The 21,685-nt window shown below is 32.3% G+C and overlaps 1 long non-coding RNA gene across 1 annotated transcript in view; it reads right to left on the bottom strand.

The window, feature by feature from the left end:
- The window catches only part of LOC139785232 (uncharacterized), a 46,577-nt gene extending 25,539 nt beyond the window's left edge, over positions 1-21,038 (bottom strand). Inside the window, exon 1 of the long non-coding RNA XR_011721863.1 lies at positions 20,700-21,038. This is a non-coding gene — a long non-coding RNA (uncharacterized lncRNA). The remainder of the gene's footprint in view (positions 1-20,699) is intronic.
- Between the last annotated feature and the right edge of the window lie 647 nt (positions 21,039-21,685).

The raw sequence follows: 21,685 nt of genomic DNA, 5'->3' as shown, positions 1-21,685 counted from the left end.
ATACAAAGTCATGTCAATATTTTCAACAAATTAGTAAGAGATATACTGTTTCTTACTTTTGACGAAATATTTATTTAGTATTAATCAGATTAATGTGAAAAATCACGCTTCAAAGACTTTTGAAAATATTTACCTGAGAGTACGCAAAACACGTTTATACCTGTCATTCATCAAGTGGCTACTGCTCGCGTACAAAATTTGGTTAGGTTATTCGTGTATCATAACGCCATATATGCATGAATACGCGACCTTCTTAGATGTTTCTCATGCAGAGATATGATGACTGTATCAATGTTCCCCATGTATCAATGTGCCCCATTTCCCCCTACCCTGATAGAAATATTTTACTGAAATTCTCTCTCCATTGACCCCAATTCATTATTATTCCATAAGTTTCATAATACCTAACATAAAAGAAATTTTGTTATTGTTTTTCAATAATATAATTTAATTTTCCTTATATTTCACAGTGTTACATATTACATTTTATAAAGAAAATTATTATTTATTTTGAAATATAAGGAAATTCAAATTATACTATTGAAAAGTAATAAAATTTCTTTTATGTTAGGTATCATAAAATTTACTGAATTTAACTGAAAAAAAACTAGATTTTTACTGAAATATTGATGAATAACAATAAAATGAGATCAATTGAGAAAGAATTTCAGTAAATTTTATTATACGAGAGTCGGTATGAAAGTAATGCCTTCTAATTTTTTTCTAAGAAAATTTTATTTCTGAAACTTTGACGTTTACATGAGTTTAATCTTACATCTTTATGGTACACATTTATTATTTTTCCACATATTTACCATCTCTTTCTATACACTTTTACCATCTGTGAATAAGACGCCCAGGTAGTACATATTAGTTTCACGTACGTTTCTTGAATGTATACATAGTTTCATTAAGAAACGTTTGAACAAATAGTATATTGTGCACCAAGGGGAGAAAGTAGCGTTATTCAGACGAGTCTGAAAAAGCTTTCGACCCGAGGTGCACACGATATTTTTCACAACACCTTTACGGAAATGTTCGACTTCCATGCCTAGAGAGAGGCGAGAGTGGCCAATTTTACGCCAGGGCTTACTCTCCTCCCTAGGGAAGAAAACTGATACTTTCCATAAGGCATAGCGGGTGGTTGTTTGAAATTTTTGTCATTTTAATTTTGTATTATGTGTGGGCCTTGGGAAAATTTACCTTAGAAATCTTTTAAAAAAATCTTAAAACTTACTTTAAAGAAAAACTTAAAAAAAATTAAAGGTAAATTTGGACACTTTAAAACTATTGTTTAAGGTAATCTTATAACTATAAGGGCCGATATCACAGTCTCCGATTAACGTGATTTTCCGATTAAACTCATTCTGGATCTCTTTCTAGGGAGATAGTTAGAAAGAGATGCAGAGTGAGTTTAATCAGAAAATCACGTTAATCGGAGACTGTGATATCGGCCCTAAGGCAACTTACTTCAAAGAACACCCCAAAAAAAATTTTCTGTCGTTTAATGGCTTCCGCTTGATTTTAGAGGATTTTCCTCTTAAATACGGTCTCAAGAAGATATTTTAAAATCTAGAGGAATATCCTCCAACCATGAGACACTAGACTTAAGATGCAGTCCTGCTCTTAAAATGCTAAAGGAAAAACGAATATTCACCCGACAAAAAAAAATTATTTATTTCGAAATTTTATTACTATTTTTTAACTAAATTTGTTTCTTAAGATGCAGTCTATGATTATAAATATTTTCTCGTATTTGAAAAAACACTTACCTTGGTGGGATTCGAACTCGGGACCTCTGGGGATCGTGAGCCAACTGCCTTACGTGGTAGACTACTTCTTAATTTAATGTAAGTGTTATATATAGTCTACATATGTCATAACCAGCGCAAATATATAATTTTTCAAAAATTATCTTAAGAAACAAATTTAGTTTAATAATTATTTCAGGGATAAGTAAATTTTAAGGTAAGTATTAAAGCACTTTAAAAATTCCAGATGCAATATAGAAATAATAATAAAGAAAATAACTTAAAAGTTATCCTCTATAACTGTAAACCTTATAACTTTAAAATACTTATAACTTTAACTTTATAACTTTAAACCTTGAAGATTTAACCACATGAAATAAATCTTCTTAAAAGTTTGCTTTCATGTAACTTTTAAGTTAAGATCGAGATTTATAAAAAAACTTTAAAGTTTAATGTTTTCTTATAATTACCTAAGATTTATTAAAATTACTTTAAAGCTACTTTTCCATTCCTTTAGAGTATCAGAATACTATTTTAAAGTCAGTTTTTAAAACCTTTGGTTTTCTAAGATTATTTTACAGTCAGTTTTGAAATACTTTAAAATTTCTTAAATTACTTTAGATTAACCTTTTACACACTTTAATTTACCTAAAAATTTCTTAAGTAAACTCTTAAATTTTTAAGATTACTTTTAAGAACTTTAATTAAATTTAAAGTATATTTTCCCAAGGGCCGGGCTTTGCCCCTGGACCCCGCATCACTCTATTTTTCTCTTTCTATTTAACGATAAGCGCGTATAAACTGTACGAATGGAACACCAAACGCACACATTCTACAGGCATTCAAAAGTCGAACATTTCCGTAAAGATGTGAAAAATATCGTGTGCACCTTGGTGCACAATATACTATTGTTAAATTTTTCCTTTTAAAATTATAATTTGCTTTATCTATATAAATAATAGCTTTCACAGCCTTTGTTGAAACATTTAACCCTTAACGTGTATACGTGGGTCTACAGCGTCCGAGCCAAAGTGATATATCTGCTCGTAACTGTAAAACTTGCAAGCCTATTAGAAGATATTAAATATAACGATGTTTATCTCAAAATAACTATACAATCGTCAACTACAATGTAGACAGATATTTCATAAATTTTTTTAGATTTTTTAAAATACTTTAGGGTAAGGAAAAATAGCGTTGAATGTGACAGCCCCACGTATACGCTTAGAATGTACCGAAAAAAACGTATACACTTTAAGGGGTAATTTTTATTGTATACTAATTATTGCACAAAATAAATTATTTTATTTATGCACATATATCCACTTATTTAGTGTATAAAAAGAGATGATTATGTAAAAAAATAATAAATGTGCACCATAATGTTGTAAGATATTAAAGTTCCTGCAGGAATAAAATTTTCTGAGAAAAAAATTTGAAGGCATTACTTTTGTACCGACCGGAAGTATTTTCAGTAAAATACTTCCGTCAAGGTATAATACAAAGTCATCTTTATTCCTTAATAATAAATATGAAAACATAAAATTTATTTATTACTAATCTTAAGAATCGTTGTTAATTACTGTTAAATGTAGTTATTTTTTTTAGCATATAATGGATCGCGTTGATTTCATCTATCAATTTGTGAATGATGCCTATGCAGGATATAATGATAATAATAGAAGTTTAGCCGAAACATCTAGAAACGTAATTGGAGCACCTACCAATTTTCCGAATTATGGAGATTTTGCGGAAACATTAGTCATGGTACGTGTTTTCTGATGATATTATTACGTGTGTTATTGTTTAGTAGAATGTAATCGTAATCTAACTTATGCACAACTTTCTTGCACAGAGAACTTATGGTTTCGATATCTCAGGATCGCCATGGCAGGATAATTATGTACCACAAAATCATAGGAACAGCCGTTATAATTATATTTGTATGTATACATAATTTGAATTGATAAATAAGATATTGTTCAAAAAGATACGTTTGTGTTCAGAAAGGATTATAATTAAATTTTCTGTTTTGAAGATCTCGAGTTTCACGAAGCTGTATATCCAATCAGAGTGTCTATATATGAAGTATATAATCCTGGAAGCGTAATTCAAATTTCGGCTCAAGATTCTAATAATAAGTGGTTTCAATTGTGGAATGGGCCTTCTCAAAATGTACCCCCGACATCGAGATTATTTTCCCCATCCTTATCGCATCCGTGCAACTTTAAAACCAAAACGATAAGGCTAAAATTTATGTCCAGCGTTTTAAAATATTCATCACGGCTAGATGCCGTGCAATTGATAGGGACGTCAAAATTAATCTGTCCAAAAGAACCTGAACAGAGTTTGACTGATCTATTAAAACGCATCAACTGCAAGTATCCTTGTCATCAGGATATTCATAATTTAACACCGATGATAACTGATTATAAAAATGCACACATGGATATACTCGATCTTCAAAAGAAATTTCTTGAATATTGCATTATTTGTAAAAGGTATTATAATCATTAATTATAAGTAATACTCAATCTTTTTTTATTTTCTTAAGGGGGTATTCTTGTCTAGAATGCTGTTTTTAGAAGTGATTTTTAGAATAGAATAAATTTAAAACTGTTCGAGTTTTCTTTCTGAAAATTTTCACACATATTTATTGTTGCTTTAAAAACATGTTTAAATTTTGTTGGAAAAAATAAAGAAATTTAACTTATGGTTTTGTACGCTCGGGCACAATGATGCGCCTCTGATTGGCGACCAGTGTTGCGGACGTTGTGTGTATTTGAAAAGAAAAAAAACAAACATATTCTTAATCTGTATAAGTGTTGTGAAGATTGGTACCAGATTCGGCAAAAAAAAATTTTTTTACAAAATGACGCCATATTAAATGTTGATTGTCGATTTTTCCTATGTTTTTTCTTCTTCAGCGAGTCATAAAAAGCAGAAAAAAAATTTTGTTGTACTCAGTTCTGGTACCAACTCTCACAACGACGTAACGTTAAAACCAAAGCAATTAGACTAAATTATGTCTAGATTGTTACTGCGACATCACGGATATTTTCTCCGCCTTTACAGTTCTTTCAGCATTTCAAGAATACCCTCCGCCCTTAATAATGAAAATTAATTTGGTATAATATTATTCGCAGTGTTACATCTAAGGGAATGAATCACCATTATTTGAGAAATTATTCGAATGCAGAATTGATCAAAGTCTCTTCAGAAATTAAAGATCAATCACAGTGCACAACTCTTTCTACACTTCCAGTAAGTATAATTTGAAGAGTTTTATTTCTCGTTAATTTATTAAAATTTGGGGATAAATTATTTGAGAAATTATTCGAATGCAGAATTTATCAAAGTCTCTTCAGAAATTAAAGATCAATCTCAGTGCACAACTCTTTTTGCACTTCCAGTAAGTATAATTTGAAGAGTTTTATTTCTCGTTAATTTATTAAAATTTGAAGATAAATTATTTGAGAAATTATTCGAATGCAGAATTTATCAAAGTCTCTTCAGAAATTAAAGATCAATCACAGTGCACAACTCTTTTTGCACTTCCAGTAAGTATAATTTGAAGAGTTTTATTTCTCGTTAATTTATTAAAATTTGGGGATAAATTATTTGAGAAATTATTCTAATGCAGAATTTATCAAAGTCTCTTCAGATATTAAAGATCAATCACAGTGCACAACTCTTTTTGCACTTCCAGTAAGTATAATTTAAAGAGTTTTATTTCTCGTTAATTTATTAAAATTTGGGGATAAATTATTTGAGAAATTATTCGAATGTAGAATTTATCAAAGTCTCTTCAGAAATTAAAGATCAATCACAGTGCACAACTCTTTTTGCACTTCCAGTAAGTATAATTTAAAGAGTTTTATTTCTCGTTAATTTATTAAAATTTGGGGATAAATTATTTGAGAAATTATTCGAATGTAGAATTTATCAAAGTCTCTTCAGAAATTAAAGATCAATCACAGTGCACAACTCTTTTTGCACTTCCAGTAAGTATAATTTGAAGAGTTTTATTTCCCGTTAATTTATTAAAATTTGGGGATAAATTATTTGAGAAATTATTTGAATGCAGAATTTATCAAAGTCTCTTCAGAAATTAAAGATCAATCACAGTGCACAACTCTTTTTGCACTTCCAGTAAGTATAAGTTGAGAGTTAGTATAGAGTGTGAGTCCCCAACAATACCATGCGACTCTCTGCGGGTCGCGATGGTATGACTCAACACATGATACATGCCCCGCCGACAGCTCTTGTCTCCGACGAGATCGTCGGTAAGAGCGTCGATCGGGGCAATGAATATTGTTGTCGAATTTGTTTATATCTTTAAGTCGTCGCGGTCGAGCGCTCGCGAGAAAACGCGGTTGATTAGTGTAGTGCCATCTTTGGTAGAAGCACACGCGGCCACCACATGTAATCTCATGTATTGAAATCTTATTTTTTATTTTTGCAGGACGAAATAATATTAAAAATTTTTAAAAACCTAGATATGAGGTCGTTGAGCCATATCTACGCAGTAGATAAACGCCTTAGAAGAATAACACGGGATCATAGTCTCTTTAAATTCAAATGTTTAAATTTACGTAATATACAATATAAAAATTCTACTCACGTCCACAACATTATATCTTTTTTCGCATCCACATGTAAATCTGTAAAACAATTGGATTTGACATCAAGTGGGATTTCTACTGATCATTTATTAAGATTAATGAAAAAATTTGGCAGGTTTTTAACTCACCTGCGGTTAAGAGACTGCGATTCTGTCAATGAACATATTTTATTTAAAATTTCGAGGATGTGTAAAAATTTGAGAGGTAATTAAATAAATGTGAATTGTTAAGATTACAGGTAAATTGGATATGATCAATATATATATATATATGTGTATTTATTATTTTTTAGTATTGGATCTCGCTGCATGTCGAGGTGTATTAACAGACAGAGGCCTCTCGTACGTCAGAAATCTAAAAGGTCTAGAACATTTGGACCTTAGAATGACGTTTATAACATCCAAATCTGTTTGCAAAATACTGGAAAAAACTCCACGAATGCGTGTCTTACTTTTGCCCGGCGTGACAGAAGATCTAGATGCAGACGCAATTACAATGCAGGCGAGAAATTCGTGTCCAGACTTGGAAATTTTAGATATATCGGGAGGTATTATTTCGTCACGAAATATTGATGACCTCTGTGAATGCAAAAATTTACGAAAACTGTATATTTTATGGATGTAAGTTTGTGCTATGTTTTTTTTAATGCATATTATCATATTCTTTAATTCTTTATTGAAATTTGTATGTTTTCGAAATTTACATCTCTTGCAAACATCATGAACGGTTGTTGTTTTTTTTTCTTTGCGATTGAACCGTAGTAATAGTATGGTTTTTGTTACAGGAACGATGGCACACTCGACAGATATTTGTTCCATAGATTGTTTTCTTCCTGTCAACGCTTGGAAGAAATCAATTTGGTAGATCACCAAGATGATTTCAACGAGCTGACACTGTGCAAAGATGTGAAAGAACTATACTTGCGACAGTTAGTTAGTTCCGCAATTGTTGAGCAGCATCCTAAATTGAGAGCAATTCATGTGATGCATCACAATTGCGACTTCTTTGCACAGATCAAGGAAAAACATGTGTCTATCTGGAGTTTAGTATCTGGAGAATGTCTTGGCTGACTATGTCAAGAGACATCCTTATCAAGTGTAAACTATAAATCGCAAGTAGAAATAAGTATAATGTATTAATGTAATAATGTGTGATATATAAAATAATCTAATCATAGAATTAAAATTATAAGAAAAGGAACAATAAAAAAAATATTTACAAATTCGTTGGAGTCTTTAATTTCGCTTATAGATATAAATTTAAGATTTAAAAAGAAGATAAACGATTGAGAAAATGATTTAAAGAAAAGACGCCGCATGTACGAATTCATTGAAAAAACATATTTTTTTTTTAATTTTAAACACATTTTATTCAAAACTATTTTTTCTATAAATATAGCGTAAAAAGTTGTGTCAAATATACAATAAAGATTTATGCATAAAATGTAATTTAAGTTATTTTTTAAATTCAATAAAATATAATCAAATTGTAGTTTGCACGTTTTTACATTTGACCGTCGGAAAGCGAGAAATCAATCCACGGCTATCAATGTCGAGAGGTAAATTCTCTATTCTATCGATTGCGTTCACAAATATGCAAATACAACTAATATGTTTTTATATTAAAACTTTCAACGTTTTAAATTGATTCCTTTAAAAAAGAAGAAAAATAAGAATTTTAGGAATTCAAGGGGTCGATCATGTATCTTTCGAAAGAAGGTAAACAAGTAGAAACCTGCACATTGCTTCCTCTATGAGGAAGCCTGTTTTTTTATGCATAATTATTAGTAAATATTTATTAATTTGGCTTCCTCATAGAGGAAGCAATGTGTAGGTTTCTACTTGCACACTTAAAAACTATAAGGAAGGAATCGACTGTTTTTTGGGTAAAATCACCAGAACTATTACTAAAAAGTATCAGGAACTATAGAACTCGACTGCACGCGACAAGAACTCCCTTTTATTTTTGATCTGCTGGAAAATGATATGCCAACTTCACAGACACATACGAGGGTCGGTATGAAAGTAATGCCTTCTAATTTTTTTCTAAGAAAATTTTATTCCTGGAAAACTTCGGCGTTTACATAAGTTTAATCTTACATCTTTATGGTAGGGGAGACCGGGGCTAAACAAACCATTTTTTTTCGGTGCCGATTTTTAACAACAAAATAAATAATTGTAGTTAAAAGTGGTATACCACTGTAAAGAGTGAACTTTTAGCTACAAAATGTATATAGGAAATTTTTGTCTACGTCGCTTTGTTTAACCGGTATAGAGCAAAAACGACAACGGTGGAAAAATTGAAATCTCAAAAATGCCGAGGTATAACAGTCTGCACTGCATTTTCAATACATATACGTACATCTAATCCTAAAAAATAATAGGATACATGCAATAATTGTTTTTTAAGAGAAAAATATAAAAATTTATTTAAAATTTTTATGCGAAACATTATTAAAAAATAGTTACAAGGGTTCCTCTTTCCGCAGAAGTCACTCGCCCGACTTGTTTCACTCCTCGACGTCCGATGACTCTATTCGGTGTCTGAACGGTTGTAATTCCCGTCTCATCCATATTCCATATGCAGTGAGCCCGAAAATACCTTGGAAATGCACCCGGACTGCTTACTGACCGATGGTGGCGATCAAACCTAAAACTTGTGTTTGGGGCTAATTATCATGAAGAAGAAAAACCTTATTCAGATTTTTATCAGGTTAAATATTCTACAGATGAAGGACGATGAGCTAAAGAAAAGTGCTAATTGAGCCCTTAAGAATAAAAGCAAAGATTTTTACCGCCGCGGGTATACAGCGTCTTATTCATATACGGTAAAAGTGTATAAAAAAAGATGATTATGTAAAAAAATAATAAATGTGCACCATAAAGTTGTAAGATATTAAAGTTCCTGCCAGGAATAAAATTTTCTGAGAAAAAAATTTGAAGGCATTACTTTTGTACCGACCGGAAGTATTTTCAGTAAAATACTTCCGTCAAGGTATAATACAAAGTCATCTTTATTCCTTAATAATAAATATAAAAACATAAAATTTATTTATTACTAATCTTAAGAATCGTTGTTAATTACTGTTAAATGTAGTTATTTTTTTTAGCATATAATGGATGGCGTTGATTTCATCTATCAATTTGTGAATGATGCCTATGCAGGATATAATGATAATAATAGAAGTTTAGCCGAAACATCTAGAAACGTAATTGGAGCACCTACCAATTTTCCGAATTATGGAGATTTTTTGGAAACATTAGTCATGGTACGTGTTTTCTGATGATATTATTACGTGTGTTATTGTTTAGTAGAATGTAATCGTAATCTAACTTATGCACAACTTTCTTGCACAGAGAACTTATGGTTTCGATATCTCAGGATCGCCATGGCAGGATAATTATGTACCACAAAATCATAGGAACAGCCGTTATAATTATATTTGTATGTATACATAATTTGAATTGATAAATAAGATATTGTTCAAAAAGATACGTTTGTGTTCAGAAAGGATTATAATTAAATTTTTTTGTTTTGAAGATCTCGAGTTTCGAGAAGCTGTATATCCAATCAGAGTGTCTAATGAAGTATATAATCCTGGAAGCGTAATTCAAATTTCGGCTCAAGATTCTAATAATAAGTGGTTTCAATTGTGGAATGGGCCTCCTCAGAATGTACCCCCGACATCGAGATTATTTTCCCCATCCTTATCGCATCCGTGCAACTTTAAAACCAAAACAATAAGGCTAAAATTTATGTCCAGCGTTTTAAAATATTCATCACGGCTAGATGCCGTGCAATTGATAGGGACATCAAAATTAATCTGTAGAAGGTATTATAATCATTAAGTAATATTCAATTTTTTTTATTTTTTTAGGGGGTATTCTTGTCTAGAAAGCTGTTTTTAAAGGTGATTTTTAGAATAGAATAAATTTAAAACTGTTCGAGTTGTTTTTCTGAAAATTTTTACACATATTTATTGTTGCTTTAAAAACATGTTTAAATTTTGTTGGAAAATAAAGAAAAACATGTGGTTTTGTACGCTCGGGCATAATGATGCGCCTCTGATTGACGACCAGTGTTGCGGACGTTGTGTGTATCTGAAGAGAAAAAAACCAAACATATTCTTAATCTGTATAAGTGTTGTGAAGATTAATACCAGATTCGGCCAAAAAATAAATTTTTTTTACGAACTGACGCTATACTAAATGTTGATTGTCGATTTTTCCTACGTTTTTTCCTCTTCAGCGAGTTATAAAAAACAGAAAAAAATTTCTTTTACTCAATTCTGGTACCAACAGCATTCTAAACAAGGCTGTAAACATTTACATGTGGGTGCAAAAAAAGATATGATGTTATGAATAAATCTTAGAAGATGTATCACTGCGAATAATTTTGGAACAAAATAATGTTCATTATTAAGGGCCCTTAATAATGAATGTTCCAATATTATTTGCCGCAATACATCTTCTAAGATTTATTCATAATATCATATCTTTTTTTACACCTTTTTTACAAAAAGAAATTTTTTTCTGCTTTTTATAACTCGCTGAAGAGGAAAAAACGTAGGAAAAATCGACAATCAACATTTATTCCAGAAATTTTTAACTATTTTAATCTTTTTTATGACTTAAAATACACAAAATTTGAAAATTTTAAAGAAATCAGGAAGGGTGTCGTTATACTCAATATTTAAAAATATTTCAAAAATAATGCACCGGCATACATTCGCCGTATCAAGTATCAAAGAGAATATGATCAAATAATTAAGAAATATAATCAAGGAGTTTCAGGAATCATTGAATTCTATCATAAGAATTCTTAAAATTCCAAATCCAAGGGTTCACAAATTTCGAGAATTGCTGAATTCCAAACGGTCGATCATGTTGAAAAGAGTGAGTATTACAAAAGTGAGGAAATTCACTAGAGTATCTGCGATTTTATTGGTCGAAATCACGTCGAAATCTAGTAAGACGGTTCACTTTTGTAATTTTGCTTCCTCATAGAGGAAGCTTTGTTTTCGTAAATTTCGTATATGAATCTTTGATTGCGTATAAAGTTGGGTATAATCAACCAAATTTAAAAGAATTATATATGAAATGGGGGTAGAAGAAACCAAAGAAAAGATTGTTTTGTGAGTTTTTGATGCTAATATCTTCAGAGTGTTTTAAAACGTCGAAATATTGCATTAAAAAAATGTCCGTATGTGTGTATGTGTGTGTGTATGTGCGGACTTGATGTCCGTGGTTGCTCTAACTTCCGCAAATATTGAGATATCGGTCTGAATTTTTTTTTAATCGATAGAGTATCATTCAAGGAAGGTTGGTATTGAATTTGGCGATGATCGGTAAAGGGGTTCTTTTTTAAAAAATTTTGCATTTTTTTAGAAATGTCCGTGGTTGCTCTAACTTCCGCAAATATTGAGATATCGGTCTGAATTTTTTTTTAATCGATAGAGTATCATTCAAGGAAGGTTGGTATTGAATTTGGCGATGATCGGTAAAGGGGTTCTTTTTTAAAAAATTTTGCATTTTTTTAGAAATGTCCGTGGTTGCTCTAACTTTCGCAAATATTGAGATATCGGGCTGAATTTTTTTTTAATTGATAGAGTACGTATCATTTAAGGAAGGTTAGTATTGAATTTGGCGATGATCGGTAAAGGGGTTTTTTTTTAAATTTTTGAATTTTTTGAGGATCGGTGAAGGGATTACCGATTTCTGCTTAAAAGGTGTATAAGACGTACATGTAATTTTATATAGAGTATCATTAAAATAAAGTTGTTTTGAATTTTGCGAGAGTACGTGAAAGGGTTATCGATTTTTGCTTAAAAAATGTGTAAGTTATTTGATGGATAGAATATTATTTAAGGAAGGTATTGAATTTGGCGATGATCAGTGAAGGAGTTACCGATTTCTGCTCAAAAAGTTACATGTATAAGTTGTATATGTAATTTCATATAGAGTATCATTAAAGAAGGTTAGTATTGAATTTGGCGATAATCGGTAAAAAGGTTCTTTCTTTATAAAATTTTGAATTTTTTTAGAAATGCCCCTGGTTGCTCTAACTTTTGTAAATTTTGAAATATTGGACTATTTCTAATTTTATTATATTCTTCAGTCTTTTTTACCCTTATTTCATATATAATTCTTTAAGATTTGATTGATCAGTTCTTGAGTTAAAGGCATTTAAAATTTTGAAAAATTCAGTATAAAGAAAGAACCTTTTTACCGATTATCGCCAAATTCAATACCAATCTTTTTTTAATGATACTCTATATAAAATTACATGTATAACTAATGAAGTAACTTTTTAAGCAAAAATCGGTAACTCCTTCACCGATCCTCGCCAAATTCAATACCTTTCTTAAATGATACTTTATCCATCAAATAACTTACACATTTTTTAAGCAGAAATCATTACATATTTTTTAAGCAGAAATCGGTAACCCATTTACCTCGTAAAATCAAAACAACCTTCTTTTAATAATACTCTATATATAAAATTACATGTACATCTTATACACTTTTTAAGCAGAAATCGGTAATCCCTTCACCGATCCTCGCCAAATTAAATAACAATCTTCCTTTAATGATACTCTATCCATCAAATAACTAAGAGTAGATTGAGGCGAATCGGATTAATATAAGTTTTAAGACAATTTTCGTTAGTGTTTTATTTTAAATGAGCTATTTTATCGTGCTAATTAGTAATCCGATTTGCCTCGGTCTACCCTATACATTTTTTAGGCAGAAATCGGTAACCCTTTCACTAATCTTCGCCAAATTCAAAACAACCTCCCTTTAATGATATTTTATATATAAGATTACGTGTATGACTTGTACACTTTTTAGGCAAAAATTGGTGACCCCTTCACCGATCATTGCCAAATTCAACACCAATCTATCTTTAATGATATTCTATCCATAAAAAAAAGTATGCAAGTAGAAACTTGCACATTGCTTTCTCATAGTTTTTAAGTGTGCAAGTAGAAACTTGCACATTGCTTCCTCATAGTTTTTAAATGTGTAAGTAGAAACTTGTACATTGGTTCCTCATAGTTTTAAAGTGTGCAAGTGGAAACTTGTACATTGCTTTCTCATAGTTTTTAAGTGTGCAAGTAGAAACTTGTTTAAGCGAGCAGGTAGAAACTTGCACATTGCTTCCTTATAGTTTTTAAGTGTGCAAGTAGAAACCTACACATTACTTCCTCTATGAGAAAGCCAAATTAATAAATATTTACTAATAATTATGCATAAAAAAACAGGCTTCCTCATAGAGGAAGCAATGTGCAGGTTTCTACTTGTTTACCTTGTTTCGAAAGATACATGATCGACCCCTTGAATTCCTAAAATTCTTATTTTTCTTCTTTTTTAAAGGAATCAATTTAAAACGTTGAAAGTTTTAATATAAAAACATATTAGTTGTATTTGCATATTTGTGAACGCAATCGATAGAATAGAGAATTTACCTCTCGACATTGATAGCCGTGTATTGATTTCTCGCTTTCCGACGGTCAAATGTAAAAACGTGCAAACTACAATTTGATTATATTTTATTGAATTTAAAAAATAACTTAAATTACATTTTATGCATAAATCTTTATTTTATATTTGACACAACTTTTTACGCTATATTTATAGAAAAAATAGTTTTGAATAAAATGTGTTTAAAATTAAAAAAAATATATGTTTTTTCAATGAATTCGTACATGCGGCGTCTTTTCTTTAAATCATTTTCTCAATCGTTTATCTTCTTTTTAAATCTTAAATTTATCTATAAGCGAAATTAAAGACTCAAACGAATTTGTAAATATTTTTTTTATTGTTCCTTTTCTTATAATTTTAATTCTATGATTACATTATTTTATATATCACACATTATTACATTAATACATTATACTTATTTCTACTTCCGATTTACAGTTTACACTTGATAAGCCAAGACGTTCTCCAGATACTAAACTCCAGATAGACACATGTTTTTCCTTGATCTGTGCAAAGAAGTCGCAATTGTGATGCATCACATGAATTGCTCTCAATTTAGGATGCTGCTCAACAATTGCGGAACTAGCTAACACTGTCGCAAGTATAGTTCTTTTACATCTTTGCACAGTGTCAGCTCGTTGAAATCATCATTGTGATCTACCAAACTGATTTCTTCCAAGCGTTGACAGGAAGAAAACAATCTATGGAACAAATGTCTGTCGAGTGTGCCATCGTTCCTGTAACAAAAACCATACTATTACTACGGTTCAATCGCAAAGAAAAAAAAACAACAACCGTTCATGATGTTTGCAAGAGATGTAAATTTCGAAAACATACAAATTTCAATAAAGAATTAAAGAATATGATAATATGCATTTAAAAAAATATAGCGCACACTTACATCCATAAAATATACAGTTTTCGTAAATTTTTGCATTCACAGAGGTCATCAATATTTCGCGACGAAATAATACCTCCCGATATATCTAAAATTTCCAAGTCTGGACACGAATTTCTCGCCTGCATCGTAATTGCGTCTGCATCTAGATCTTCTGTCACGCCGGGCAAAAGTAAGACACGCATTCGTGGAGTTTTTTTCCAATATTTTGCAAACAGATTTGGATGTTATAAACGTCATTCTAAGGTCCAAATGTTCTAGACCTTTTAGATTTCTGACGTACGAGAGGCCTCTGTCTGTTAATACACCTCGACATGCAGCGAGATCCAATACTAAAAAATAATATATACACACATATATATATTGATCATATCCAATTTACCTGTAATCTTAACAATTCACATTTATTTAATTACCTCTCAAATTTTACACATTCTCGAAATTTTAAATAAAATATGTTCATTGACAGAATCGCAGTCTCTTAACCGCAGGTGAGTTAAAAACCTGCCAAATTTTTTCATTAATCTTAATAAATGATCAGTAGAAATCCCACTTGATGTCAAATCCAATTGTTTTACAGATTTACATGTGGATGCGAAAAAAGATATAATGTTGTGGACGTGAGTAAAATTTTTATATTGTATATTACGTAAATTTAAACATTTAAATTTAAAGAGACTATGATCCCGTGTTATTCTTCTGAGGCGTTTATCTACTGCGTAGATATGGCTCAACGAACTCATATCTAGGTTTTTAAAAATTTTTAATATTATTTCGTCCTGCAAAAATAAAAAATAAGATTTCAATACATGAGATTACATGTGGTGGCCGCGTGTGCTCCTACCAAAGATGGCACCACACTAATCAACCACGTTTTCTCGCGAGCGCTCGACCGCGACGACTTAAAGATATAAACAAATTCGACAACAATATTCATTGCCCCGATCGACGCTCTCACCGACGATCTCGTCGGACGACAAGAGCTGTCGGCGGGGCATGTACATACGTGTGGAGAGTCATACCATCGCGATCCGCAGAGAGTCGCATGGTATTGTTGGGGACTCATATTCTACACGTTCAACATTACTTACTACTCTCCATCATCAGCCACGACAACTATATATTATCCCCAACTATACATTTAAATAAATATACAAAAAATAAAATTTCTTTGAGTGCTTACTGGCAACGCAGAAAATGTCGTACAAAGTGACTGCTTCTTTGCTATAGACTCCGTAGAGAGTTTAATGGATTTCAGAGAATTATTTCTCTCAGATTTAGATGTTATTAACGTCATTCTAAGGTCCAAATGTTCTAGACCTTTTAGATTTCTGACGTACGAGAGGCCTCTCGTACAAGATGTATTGCTGTAAATAAAATTAGAACAAATTATTCTTCTGAGGCGTTTATTTGTTGCGTACATATGGCTCAACGACCTCATATCTAATTAAATTAAATTAAATTAAAATTGTGAATATTCTGAAGGCTTTTTCAAATGGTTCGTGTAATGGTTCGTGTAATGCTTAGATTCTGCATTATTCAAATGCTTTTTCAAATGGTTCGTGTAATGGTTCGTGTAATGCTTAGATTCTGCATTATTCAAATGCTTTTTCAAATGGTTCGTGTATTAATACATCTAAGCATTACACGAACCATTACACGAACCATTTGAAAAAGCCATCAGAATATTCACAATTTTAATTTAATTTAATTTAATTAGATATGAGGTCGTTGAGCCATATGTACGCAACAAATAAACGCCTCAGAAGAATAATTTGTTCTAATTTTATTTACAGCAATACATCTTGTACGAGAGGCCTCTCGTACGTCAGAAATCTAAAAGGTCTAGAACATTTGGACCTTAGAATGACGTTAATAACATCTAAATCTGAGAGAAATAATTCTCTGAAATCCATTAAACTCTCTACGGAGTCTATAGCAAAGAAGCAGTCACTTTGTACGACATTTTCTGCGTTGCCAGTAAGCACTCAAAGAAATTTTATTTTTTGTATATTTATTTAAATGTATAGTTGGGGATAATATATAGTTGTCGTGGCTGATGATGGAGAGTAGTAAGTAATGTTGAACGTGTAGAATATGAGTCCCCAACAATACCATGCGACTCTCTGCGGATCGCGATGGTATGACTCTCCACACGTATGTACATGCCCCGCCGACAGCTCTTGTCGTCCGACGAGATCGTCGGTGAGAGCGTCGATCGGGGCAATGAATATTGTTGTCGAATTTGTTTATATCTTTAAGTCGTCGCGGTCGAGCGCTCGCGAGAAAACGTGGTTGATTAGTGTGGTGCCATCTTTGGTAGGAGCACACGCGGCCACCACATGTAATCTCATGTATTGAAATCTTATTTTTTATTTTTGCAGGACGAAATAATATTAAAAATTTTTAAAAACCTAGATATGAGTTCGTTGAGCCATATCTACGCAGTAGATAAACGCCTCAGAAGAATAACACGGGATCATAGTCTCTTTAAATTTAAATGTTTAAATTTACGTAATATACAATATAAAAATTTTACTCACGTCCACAACATTATATCTTTTTTCGCATCCACATGTAAATCTGTAAAACAATTGGATTTGACATCAAGTGGGATTTCTACTGATCATTTATTAAGATTAATGAAAAAATTTGGCAGGTTTTTAACTCACCTGCGGTTAAGAGACTGCGATTCTGTCAATGAACATATTTTATTTAAAATTTCGAGAATGTGTAAAAATTTGAGAGGTAATTAAATAAATGTGAATTGTTAAGATTACAGGTAAATTGGATATGATCAATATATATATGTGTGTATATATTATTTTTTAGTATTGGATCTCGCTGCATGTCGAGGTGTATTAACAGACAGAGGCCTCTCGTACGTCAGAAATCTAAAAGGTCTAGAACATTTGGACCTTAGAATGACGTTTATAACATCCAAATCTGTTTGCAAAATATTGGAAAAAACTCCACGAATGCGTGTCTTACTTTTGCCCGGCGTGACAGAAGATCTAGATGCAGACGCAATTACGATGCAGGCGAGAAATTCGTGTCCAGACTTGGAAATTTTAGATATATCGGGAGGTATTATTTCGTCGCGAAATATTGATGACCTCTGTGAATGCAAAAATTTACGAAAACTGTATATTTTATGGATGTAAGTGTGCGCTATATTTTTTTAAATGCATATTATCATATTCTTTAATTCTTTATTGAAATTTGTATGTTTTCGAAATTTACATCTCTTGCAAACATCATGAACGGTTGTTGTTTTTTTTTCTTTGCGATTGAACCGTAGTAATAGTATGGTTTTTGTTACAGGAACGATGGCACACTCGACAGACATTTGTTCCATAGATTGTTTTCTTCCTGTCAACGCTTGGAAGAAATCAATTTGGTAGATCACCATGATGATTTCAACGAGCTGACACTGTGCAAAGATGTAAAAGAACTATACTTGCGACAGTTAGCTAGTTCCGCAATTGTTGAGCAGCATCCTAAATTGAGAGCAATTCATGTGATGCATCACAATTGCGACTTCTTTGCACAGATCAAGGAAAAACATGTGTCTATCTGGAGTTTAGTATCTGGAGAATGTCTTGGCTGACTATGTCAAGAGACATCCTTATCAAGTGTAAACTGTAAATCGCAAGTAGAAATAAGTATAATGTGTTAATGTAATAATGTGTGATATATAAAATAATCTAATCATAGAATTAAAATTATAAGAAAAGGAACAATAAAAAAAATATTTACAAATTCGTTTGAGTCTTTAATTTCGCTTATAGATATAAATTTAAGATTTAAAAAGAAGATAAACGATTGAGAAAATGATTTAAAGAAAAGACGCCGCATGTATGAATTCATTGAAAAAACATTTTTTTTTTATTTTAAGCACATTTTATTCAAAACTATTTTTTCTATAAATATAGCGTAAAAAGTTGTGTCAAATATAAAATAAAGATTTATGCATAAAATGTAATTTAAGTTATTTTTTAAATTCAATAAAATATAATCAAATTGTAGTTTGCACGTTTTTACATTTGACCGTCGGAAAGCGAGAAATCAATCCACGGCTATCAATGTCGAGAAGAAAATTCTCTATTCTATCGATTGCGTTCACAAATATGCAAATGCAACTAATATGTTTTTATATTAAAACTTTCAACGTTTTAAATTGATTCCTTTAAAAAAGAAGAAAAATAAGAATTTTAGGAATTCAAGGGGTCGTTCATGTATCTTTCGAAAGAAGGTAAAAATTACAAAAGTGAACCGTCTTACTAGATTTCGACGTGATTTCGACCAATGAAATCGCAGATACTCTAGTGAATTTCCTCACTTTTGTAATACTCACTCTTTTCAACATGATCGACCGTTTGGAATTCGGCAATTCTCGAAATTTGTGAACCCTTGGATTTGGAATTTTAAGAATTCTTATAATAGAATTCAATGATTCCCGAAACTCCTTGATTATATTTCTTAATTATTTGATCATATTCTCTTTGATACTTTACCGCCGAATGTATGCCGGTGCATTATTTTTGAAATATTTTTAAATATTGAGTATAACGACCCCCTTCCTGATTTCTTTAAAATTTTCAAATTTTGTGTATTTTGGGTCACAAAAAAGATTAAAATAGTTAAAAATTTCTGGAAATTGCCTGCACGGCGAAGGAAAATAGTTTTCGGAACGCGCGGAACTCCGCGTTTGTATTTTATCTGCCCGATTATCGATCGGCCATCGGGCGGCAGAACTCATGACAACGAGTGGTTCCCGTTTGCGGATCCTCCAGAAACGTAAATAGTGCATGACAGCTGCTGGAGCACGTGGTATATAGGCCTTTTTAGATCGTCGGTGCTTATTGACCTGTTTATCGCGAGACGTAGCCGTCATTCCAAGATGTGGATACTACCGATTGAAACGTCGTTATCATGTCAGGTAAGAGAAGCTTCCGTTGATTTAGCCTCACCTTCTTGCATATCATGCTTGAGATAATATTCGAGACATGTATCGGGAATATATATCGAGAATTTAAGTATGGAACTTAGGGAATATATATATGATACTCCCCCTCCTCTTATTCTACCAATTTGCGATTCAAGATTCAAGTCTCCTCAATTGGCGCTGCGTTTGCACGTTTATTGCGTCTTAGACTATTGACGTTATATATTAATAGTCCCGCCATTCAATAATATTTTCATAGCAGAAGCGTACGTTATCGTAAGCTGTTATCGTAAGGCCGCCAAAAATAAAAAATCATTTTTGTACGTCAAAATCCGTCAATCGCGACGATTAACTTATCACGTAATATGTTATTTTGTTAACATGGATAAGAGATTAAATCAAGGAACAAGTTATATAATTAAGAATTTTGCCTTAGGCAATTTAGACGGATTGAATTAATCGTCGGTCAACTCAATCAGAGCTGTCGTTGGTCAGAGTCGCTCTAATATATAAACAATATATAGTTCTATCAATGCAGGTCAATCTCAGAACTAGAAAAAGATAAAAACTAAGTTAAATCTAGATTAAAGTCGATCAACATTAGATAGAAATAGACATAATGGGCATTTCCATCGGGTCATCAATATAATTTCTCTTTATTATTGCTATTATTATATGGAGCGGGAAAACATCTTTCATAATCGGTTCGCGCACGGCGCGCTTGGTCACGTGACGTCGTGACCACGTTGCGCATCGCGCAAGCTCGGTCGAGCTCTCGACGCATGCATATGCCGCGAACTGCCGCGAAGTGCGCAGCAATTATCCCGCTATCGGCGCGCTATCTGGCAGCGCGAATCGACGAGGAGAATTCGAGGTTACGCCGAATCTACGCTGGACCGAACACCTCCCCGTACGTAATACGTATCGCCGTTATCAGCGGACGCGTGCTTATCTATTCTTATCTGATTCTGCTGCGGGAAGCTTGACGCTCACGGATTCGCGACTCGCCAGGCGATTTTTCGAGACCGCTGGACATCGCGCTGTCGCGCGATAATCGCTCGATAGAATGTGGATCCGCCATTTTCTACTGTCGCCCTGTACCGGGTGACCCGCGAATTTTGACAATGGCTTCGCGAGAGCGCGTTTCTAAATGCGCGAGCTACATCTCGCAAAGTACTCGCCGTTTTCGACGAATATTTTACTTCAATGCACTTTTAAAAATACAAGTATTTCAGCATAGAAATATAAAATTCAAGCGAGGCTCAAGGATGTCGACCCGACATTCTTGCTGTCGCCAGGCATAACGTCATGCAACGGGTGACGTGAAAACACTCCCTCTCACATGCCCCTGAAATGCAGCAGGGGACCTCTTTTCTTATCTCCCGTTTCCACAAAATATTTGAGTGTCCCTCCCCCCTCGCTCTCCCTCCACCATTTTTACGGATGGAGTAGCATCCCTTTTTTTCCCCCGAATCCCTCACCGTTCTGTTACGGCATTCCTCCCACAAAATCCTTCTTTACTTCCAGCTTTTCCCCTGAATACCCCGGAGATTTGAATCCTGTATTTCTGTGCTTATACTGATACATTTAATTTTCTATTTAAATTCAATACACTTTCTGAATTGAATATCGGATTAAGTGGGCCACCCTGTATGCTCTAAAATGCATTATTGAAGTATAGCTATTTATTATAGACATACTTAAACAATTTGTATATTCATATATTTCAATTTTACATACTTTTACCGTGCTTACGCATTGTAATTTTAGATAGTTCGACTTTCGAATGCTGTAGACGCAAAAATGACGAATTTTTGTGTTTTTCTATAATATATAATAACAAGTAAGCGGAGTGTTTGCTTTGCTGAAGTTAATTGTTAAGTTGCGATAGATTATGATGATTTAAGGAGATATTAAAAATCATGAAAATGATAAAAGAAAAGGAAAATGATCCGCTTGAGCTTGATTCTTGTATTTTT

This window comes from Temnothorax nylanderi, unplaced genomic scaffold, assembly GCF_030848795.1.
Source record: "Temnothorax nylanderi isolate EJ_2023f unplaced genomic scaffold, tnyl_v1.0 TNYL_tig0760_pilon, whole genome shotgun sequence".
NCBI classification, from domain to species: domain Eukaryota; kingdom Metazoa; phylum Arthropoda; class Insecta; order Hymenoptera; family Formicidae; genus Temnothorax; species Temnothorax nylanderi.
The sequence above is the reverse complement of the archived record's forward strand: the minus strand, read 5'-3'. Positions and strand labels throughout refer to the sequence as shown.